The sequence below is a fragment of the Echinops telfairi genome, unplaced genomic scaffold (assembly GCF_000313985.2).
Source record: "Echinops telfairi isolate 266 unplaced genomic scaffold, ASM31398v2 ScPeMD7_44;HRSCAF=162, whole genome shotgun sequence".
NCBI lineage: Eukaryota > Metazoa > Chordata > Mammalia > Afrosoricida > Tenrecidae > Echinops > Echinops telfairi.
In genome coordinates, this window is record NW_022103942.1 from 10692342 (window position 1) to 10701085 (window position 8744).

Below are 8744 nucleotides of genomic sequence, written 5' to 3' on the forward strand. Positions count from 1 at the left end.
CTGGTGTTATGCTAGTCATAGTTTCAGGAAATTCTCAGTGATTATCTTCTCTAACATCACATATTAGAAAAACCTTGATTTACTCTTTTCTCTCCTTCAGAAACTCTAATTGTACATTTGTCTATTGTAGACATTCTCATTTCATCCCTGAAACATTTCATTCCAACCTCCAAGCCATTACGCTTTTTATTTTTCACTTTAAAATCTTGATTCCACATCTTCCACGTGCATTCTGAGTATTTTCTGCAAAACCCCTTCTTCAAGTATATCTAATATTATTCTAAGATGTCCATTTTGGTATCTATTAACTTTAATAATAGTATGCTGTTTTCCTGGAGTTTTAATTTATTTGTTTAAAAATCTGCCTGCTGGAATATTTTTAAAGCAATCCTCTTCCTTAGTCATTCTCCTGTAACATCTTTAACTTGTATAAGCATTTCATATAGTCAAAATAATATAATTCTGATCATTGCAATATCTGAAATACTTAGAAACCTAATTCTGTCTTACGTGGTTTTTTTCTTTTTACAACTCTTGCTCATTGTCATTGTTACTGTTGCTAGATGCCATTCTGGCTCACAGCGACCCTACGTGCAGTGGAACAAAACACTGCTGGAGCTATGCCCTCCTCACAATTGTTCTTATGTTTGAGCTCATTGCTGGAGCCACTGTGTCAATCTGTCGCTTGGAGGGTCTTCCTCTTTCTCACTGACTCTCCACTTTACCAAGCATGACGTTCTTCTCCAGAGACTCATCTCTCCTGACATGTCCAAAGTACATGAGATAACTCTCACCATACTGACATACATATTAGAGTTTCAAAGTGTGCTTTAATGCTATGGGAATTAATACATCAGAGTGATTTTTAGGACTAAAAAGCCTTCAGTTGTGCTGTGGGTTTTCTGGATGTCCAATCTCATCTAGTTGGCAGCCATTTCACCTATCTGTATGTGGCTGATCCAGATGCAGCAGACGCTGAGATGGGAAGAATCGGCACCACCAGACACAATCGGAAAGAAGCTTTGGAGGGTTTGTTCAGTCGTCCTTCAGCCATTTCTTCATTTGCCATTAATGTAGGGAACCCAGTCCGGGATCTACTGCCAGTCAGTGGCCCATTCCAGCCCCACAGAATCCACGGGACCCCACATGCCCGCCCGTGGCAGACAGTTCTTCGCCAGTTCCTGGTAGTGTGGGCCCAGGAACTTGGTGAACATTGCAGCACAACAGTGCATATTTTATAATAACATGAGTCCTTTCATATATCTGGTCCACAAAAATAACTCTCAAAAAATCTTTAAATGGAATATCAATATTCAAGGGCAAGTTAAAAAGTATTTGTACAAAGTCAAAGAGTTTTTTATTAAACAAAAACATGAAAATGTGAAGCTATTGCTTTAGGCATAACCTACATCAAGATCTATATCTTTCTGAAAGTGGTATTTCCATATCTCTAACTCTTACCCTGAAGAATTTCATGGTCTTTGATTTATACCACATCAAAACAGTAGTTTTGGTATCCTAGAGGGATAGAAATTGTGTTCCTTTTCAATGTTATTTTGAGTTTGTAGAACAAAGGGGAGTCTGAAGGGGTAAGATCTGCGTTGTAAGGCGGGATGGGGTAAGGTTTCAGAATGAAATCCTCATAGGAAAGCCCAAGAATTGGCAAGTGTTTTGTTCTGGTGGGGGAAAAAAAAGTTTTTTGAGCACCTTTTCTAGCCTTTTTCTCACCAATGCAATTTTTAATTTTCATAAAACATCTTCATGATAAGCCCCAGTGATCAAACTGCATCCTTGAAATAAATATGTAATATTATCTATTTGAATTCCCAAAGCACAGACATCATAACCATCTATATTAATCTTTCTGTCTTGAATTACACTGGCCCAGCAGTTCACCACGGAAATCATTGCTTCCACGGAAATGGTTTTAAGGCCCCCTAATGAGACTAAGGTGTTCTGGTGGTGTAGCGAGTTTGCATTGGGTTGCTCACCTGAAGGTCGGTGGTTTCAAACCTTTAGCCACTCTTTGGGAGAAAGAGGAGTCTTTCTACTTCTGTAAAGATTTGGTCTTAGAAACCCACTGGATGAGTTCTACCCTGGCCTATAGGGTTCCTGGAAGTGATAAAAAAAATCCATGGCAGTGAGGGTTTTTTGGTTGTATTTTGTTGGTTTGTTGGTTTTGTTTTGTTTTGTGTTCTAATGCAACTAAGACAAGTGAATTACTGGGCGAACTTCTCTGTAGCTATCCACCAGTAGCAGAGACATTCTGTTGGAAATAAATCCATCTAAGTATGAATTGGAATCTTAGCAATATTTCTTGATGTATTCTTTTATTATAAAGAACAATCTTATATATATTTTTGTAATTCCACAAAAAGCAAAGGGCTTGGGCACCACACTCTCACTCTATGCCATCTCTTTCTATTCCTCAAATAATTTAGTCTTAAAGTCATTAAATAGGGCCAACTAGGAGAGCATTCACACTGTAAATAGAAACTGAGGCAGACTTTAGGCGGCCCGGGGTAGTGTGTGAAAACAGAGACAAGGTCGGGAGGATTGTTTGATTATTGCTTTTGGTCCATGGACGACTCTAACATTACAAAATACGCTGATCAAGAAATGGTTTTCAAGCGCCTTGGGGAAGGAATTTTTTAAAAACTATTTTATTGGGAGGACCAGTGGTGTGAAACAGGGAGGGTAAAGGGAGAATGGGTAGGAAGGAGGGAACCGATTACAAGGAACTATATGTGACCTCCTCCCTGGGGGACAGACAGCCAAAAGGTGGATGAAGGGAGATGTCAGACAGGGCAAGATATGACAAAATACCCATTTATAAACTATCAAGGGCTCATGCGGGAGGGGGGAGTGGGGAGAGAGGGGAAAAATGAGGACCTAATGCCGGGGGTTTAAATGGAGAGAAAATGTTTTGAGAAACGATGTACAAATGCGCTTTACACAATTGATGTGTGTATGGATTGGGATAACAGTTGTATGAGCCCCTAATAAAATGTTAAAAAAAAAAAAATAAAGCATTAACTAAAAAAAAAAACTATTTTATTGGGGGCTCATACAATGCATCACAACCTATATGTACATCCATTGTCTCAAACCCATTTGTACATATGTTGCCATCATCATTTTCAAAATTTTTTCTTTCTACTTGATCCCTTGGTATCAGCTCCTCATTTTCCCCCTCCTCTCTCCTTCATGAACACTTGATAATTTACAAATTATTATTTTTTCCTGTCTTGCACTGTCCAATGTCTCTGCACACCTCCTGGTCTTTTGTCCATCCCCCTGGGAAGGGGTTATAGGTAGATCATTGTGATCAGTTCAGCCTTTATCCCCCCCCCCCACCTGATTCTTACCCACCTGATATGGCTACTCTTAATATTGGTCCTGAGGAGTTTATCTGTCCTGTATTCCCTGTGTTTCCAACTCTTATCTGTACCCATATACATGCTCTGATCTAGTCAGATCTGTAAGGTAGACTTAGGGTCATGATAGTGGGGGAGGGGGGAAGGAAGCATTAAAGAACCAGAGGAAAGCTCTATGTTTCATCAGTGCTACACTGCACCCTGACTGGCCCCTCTTCTGCCCACAACCCTTCTATAGGGGATGCCCAATTGCTTACAAATAGGCTTTGGGGAAGGAATTTTTGAAAAGGCCTTTCAGGGGTAATGCATGCATTTTTGCCTATGGACAGACAGGTCCAGGGAAGTCCTTTTCCATGAGGGGCAATGTTGAGCAGCTAGGCTCCAATCTGAGGGTCTCTCTGGAGTAAAACACTGCCCAGCCTTTCAAAGAGGAGGTATCTTACATGGAAATCCATAACGAGGAAGGCTGGGACCTTTTAAACCCCAATGGGAGTAGGCAGCCTCTTAAAGTTTGAGAGCATAAAGTTTGGGGACCAGTTGTAGATGGTTTATCTCAACTGGCTGTGACTAGCTTTGAGGATATTGAGTCATTGATGTCTGAGGGGAATAAGTCTCACACGGTTGCTGCAACCCATATGAATGAGGAGAGTAGCCACTATGTTCAACATCATCATCACACAGACGCTTTTTGACCTGCAGTTTGGGAACTTGGGAGAGAAAGTCAGTTAGGTCAGCTTGTGGACCTGGAAGACAGCCAACGAGTGTCTAAAACAGGAGCTGCAGGGGTGAGCGCCTGAAAGAAGGCAGCAACATTAACAAATCTCTTACAACCTAGGGGTTGGTGATATCACCCACTGACCAGCCAAGCAACTGGTAAGGGTACAAACAAATATGTGCCTTACTGGGATACAGTCCTCATGTGCCTTCTCCAGGACATCTTGGGAGGCAACAGCCAGACCTCTGTGATCACCACTGTCAGCTCAGCAGGCGACAACTATGAAGAAACCCTCTCCACATTGAGATATGCAGATCAAGTAGAAAAGATTGTGCACTGGGCAAAAACTAAAGATTTGGGGGGATGCCCTTAAGCCTCTCAAATTTTGTCTTCTGTCAATACACATTCTGGGACCAGTTTGAGTCCCGGCTGGCTGTGCCCGTGGTAGAGCCAAAAGTGTCTTCTTCACAGTCTAGGGCTGCTCAGTACAGTACACCGTCAAAGTTTCTCACCACAAGGACTATTCCTGGAGTCCATTTCCACAGGAGCATGAGGATGGAGAGTGTTGTGGAGGGCCAACTGAGGAGCACAACGCAGTGCTGGTCCCAGGACCAGGCAGTGGCATCCCTGGGGCACCTGCCAACTGGATCCCTCCCCCTGGAATGAAAAACCACATCCCTGTTCTCTTCCTTGATTTGAATGTGGATGACCTCAGTGCCAAAGAGCAGCTCGTCTGCCTCCACACATCAGGGGTGGCCTCCATCCTCCCCAAGGAGCATGGCGACCAGTTTTTCTACCTGCCCATCATAAAGCACAGGGACGATGAGGTTTCACCCAGAGCTTCGTGGGCCTCCTCAGGGCATGAATCTGGCACTTGAATAGGGTCACGCCCCAGAAGGAAAGGATCTAACTGATTGTGAAGGCCACTGCCCAGCTCAGTCACCCTGCTGCCAGGGAGCTAGTCTTGCACAAAGAGATTGCGGCCAACACAGACAATAAACAGAGCTTCACCCAGAGCTTGCAGAGGAGATTCTCACTGAAAAACATGGTTTATTCCCATGGTGTCACCTATGAAACAGCATCCAATATACCAAAGGCAACAGGGGATTGAGGACCAGGAGACGCTGGCTCTCCAGTTGGCAAGGTGTGAGAATGAAGGGGTGTCAGACGGAAAGACATACATCGAGAAGTACAGGCGGGGCGTACTGCTGGTGACAACCTTCTGAGCTTCGAGCACCTGCAGCAGGCCATTGCTGTCAAAGAAGCATTTTCCACTTAAGCCCAGGGCCTGCTGAGAAGCCTCAGCACACCAAATGTCCACAATGTCTCTTCTAGCTGAGCAGACCTCTCTGGCTTTGAGGCAGACGGTACAGGTTGTCGGAGAACCAGTTAGAGTGCCTGAGTACAGCTCTGTAACAGACGTGTCATGGAATTTTCCCAGTGATTAACTGGGGAGAAGTCAATAGGTGGCACATCAGAGAATCCTCACGCTGCCCTAGTGGTCAGCCCATGCAAAGCATTCTCTCCTCAGCCACCAAAGTGTGTCAAACTCCTAATGCCTGTAAAAGAGGAGCATAAGAAAAGATAGCTCTTTGGTGGGGGAAGCAGAGCAAGGAGGTCCTGAGGGAGTACCAAGGATAGACTTTGGGGCCAGGACGTGGCACCCCATCAGACTCATCCGGAAACCACTTCTAAAGGTCAACAAACAGACCATGAACTATTAACAGGCTTTTCTTACTTTCTTTTTAAATTTGTTTCTTTTTTCTCTTTTAGATTTTGTATGTCAGTGGCTTTTTTGTTTGTTAGTTTGTCGGTGTTGCTGCCGTCATCGCCATGTTCTTATGTGCCACTTTGTTTGGTGCTGTCGAGGCCATCTGCAATTTTATGCACATATCATTATATTTGCAGGTCTATCTAGATAAGATAGGCTGGATAAACAATGTGAGAAGAAAACAACGGGACCAATGGTCCCTGGGGACATGGGAGAGTGGGAAGTGGGGCAAGGGAGGAGGTGTTGGCCAACCCAGGGACAAGGGAACAACCAGTGGTTCAAAACCAGTGGCGGGGGATGGGGAGGATGGGAGGACTGGTAGGGAGTGACCAAGGGCAATGTAACCGAGAAGAATTACTGAAACTATAATGAAGGCTGAACATGGTAGTAGGATAAGAGGAAAGCATAAGGAAATAGAGGAAAGGAATAGGAGGCAAAGGGAAAACATAGAGGCCAAAATACAGACATGTACATATGTAAATATATTTATGATTATGGGGGAAATAGATCTATGTGCATATATTTATAGGTTTAGTAGTAGGGTAGCAGGTAGACTTTGGGCCTCCTTGCACACATTCCCTTAATACAAGAGCACCTTGCTCAGCAAAACGGTCATTCCATGTTACCCACCCTCCAGACATGATCGCTGAAGACAAACCTGTGCATAAGCAAACGTGGTGAAGAAAGCTGATGGTGCCCGGCTATCAAAAGATATAGCATCTGGGTTCTTAAAGACTTGAAGGTAAACAAGTGGCCATCTAGCTCGGAAGTAACAAAGCCCACAGGGAAGAAGCACACAAGCCCGGGTGATCACGTGATGAAGGGATCATGTAGCAGACACCAAAGAACAAAAACCATCATTGTGTGCTCACCTCCATTATACGATCGCAGAAGACAAATGGGTATATAAGTAAATGTGGCGAAGAAAGCTGATGGTGCCCGGCTATCAAGAGATATAACATCTGGGGTCTTAAAGGCTTGAAAGTAAACAAGCGGCCATCTAGCCCAGAAGCAACAAAGCCCACATGGAAGAAGCACACCAGCATGAGTGATCATGAAGGGTCGAGGGGACCAGGTATCAAGCACCAAAGGGATGGAAACATCATATCATCGTGAATGAGGGGAGCACGTGATGGGGACCCAATGCCCATCTGTAGACAACTGGACATCCCTTGCAGAGGGGTAGTGGGAAGGAGATGAGTCACTCAGGGTGCACTGTAGCATTAATGAAATTCACAACCTTCCTCTAGTTCTTAAACGCTTCCTCTCCCCATCCCACATCATGATCCCAATTCTACCTTATAAACCTGGTTAGACCAGAGGATGCACAGCGGTGCAAATGGGAACTGGAAACACAGGGAATCCAGGACAGGTGAACCCCTCAGGACCAGTGGTGAGAGTGGTGATACTGGGAGGGAGGAGGGAAGGAGGGGTAGAATGCAGGAACTGATTACAAGGATGTACATATAACCTCCTCCCTGGGGAAAGGACAATAGAAAAGTGGGTGAAGGGAGACTCTGGGCAGTGTAAGATATGATAAAATAATAATTTATAAATTATCAAGGGTTCATGAGGGAGTGGGGAGCGAGGAGGGGGAGGAAAGAAAAGGAGGAGCTGATTCCAGGAGCCCAAGAGGAAAGTGAGACTTTTGAGAATGATGAGGGCAATGAATGTATCATTGTGCTTTACACAGTTGATGTATGTGTGGATTGTGATGAGTTGTATGAGCCCCCCAAAAATGATTTAAATAAATGAGTTATATTAAAGAAGCAAGGCCTCTTCTAAGCCAGGAGAGCATGCCTCCAACTCAGGTCCACAGCCCTGGCTGCATCTGCCCTCAGGACGCAATGGTAGCAGCACACCAGTAGAACTGAGTAGCAAGCTTGAGAGGAGGATCGACACCAAGGAGGAAGAACCAGAGATAGAAGCTTTTGACAGGAAGCAGATATGCTGATAAGTTCACAACCTTAAGTACCAGTATGCACAATGTCAGGTTGGGGAACAGAGAATAGTTCTCCTCTAAAGTAGATTTGAGAAACTCATGGGTGCCTGAGAAAGAAGTGTCCCATAGCCCTACCACCAGCAATATTAGCAGTGGCTACTTTGGCCACTCTATCAGACATGCGGGTCACTTCTAGTGACAGCTCAGACCTGCTGGCCATCTAGAAAATGGATGTAGACTCCTCGGGGCATTCTGGACCCTCACTTGCACAGGAGTGCCAACCACTCACAAAGAATTGACTGAACTAGAAAGAAGCCTGATGAAGGATAAATTGCCATTGGTGCCACCCAAGGAAAACAATGCCTTAGCCAAAGGGAGTCTATCGTCCCAAAACATCCCTGAGTAAAACTCCAAAGCACTGTGCAGGACAGGCTCCTGCCGCAGCAGAAATGGCCTGCCGGCCAGGGAATTCTTCCCCAGGGAGGTGAACATGGAACATACCTCAAATCTCCTAGGGGATCAGGTAACGCTTTTGAAGGCTTGAAGGATTCTTCCAGAGAACTCCTGAGGAAGAAGAACCAGCCAAATCAAACTGACAGTAAGAGTGTCCTCCATGGGCAACCTGACCCCAGCCATCTGCATCCTGCACCAGACAGTGACCAGGGAACTATAGCAAGTGGGCCCACAAGGTGAGGCCGAGAGCACATCAGGCCACCACTGTGCTCGGCAGACATCTTGGTTCCAGAGAACCAAACACCAGCTTCTATTTTTAAAAGGTCTGGCAAGCAGAGACCCCTCTCTCGGGGTCCAGGGTTCTTTCCCACCCCTGTCAAGTGGGAGAAGTGGCACTTTGTCACTTGAGTGCGTGGGCAGTCACTGTTTTTTATTTTTCCCCAGAAAACAGAAATCTGGATAAATTGAGTGGCAGTATTTTTCATT

At 44.8% G+C, this 8744-nt stretch overlaps 2 pseudogenes; one reads left to right on the plus strand and one right to left on the minus strand.

Moving 5' to 3' along the window:
- Nucleotides 1-1058: 1058 nt before the first annotated feature.
- Nucleotides 1059-1214, minus strand: LOC101659966 (annotated as a pseudogene).
- A 707-nt stretch (nucleotides 1215-1921) lies between these two features.
- On the plus strand, nucleotides 1922-8498 carry LOC101657028 (annotated as a pseudogene).
- Nucleotides 8499-8744: the final 246 nt, after the last annotated feature.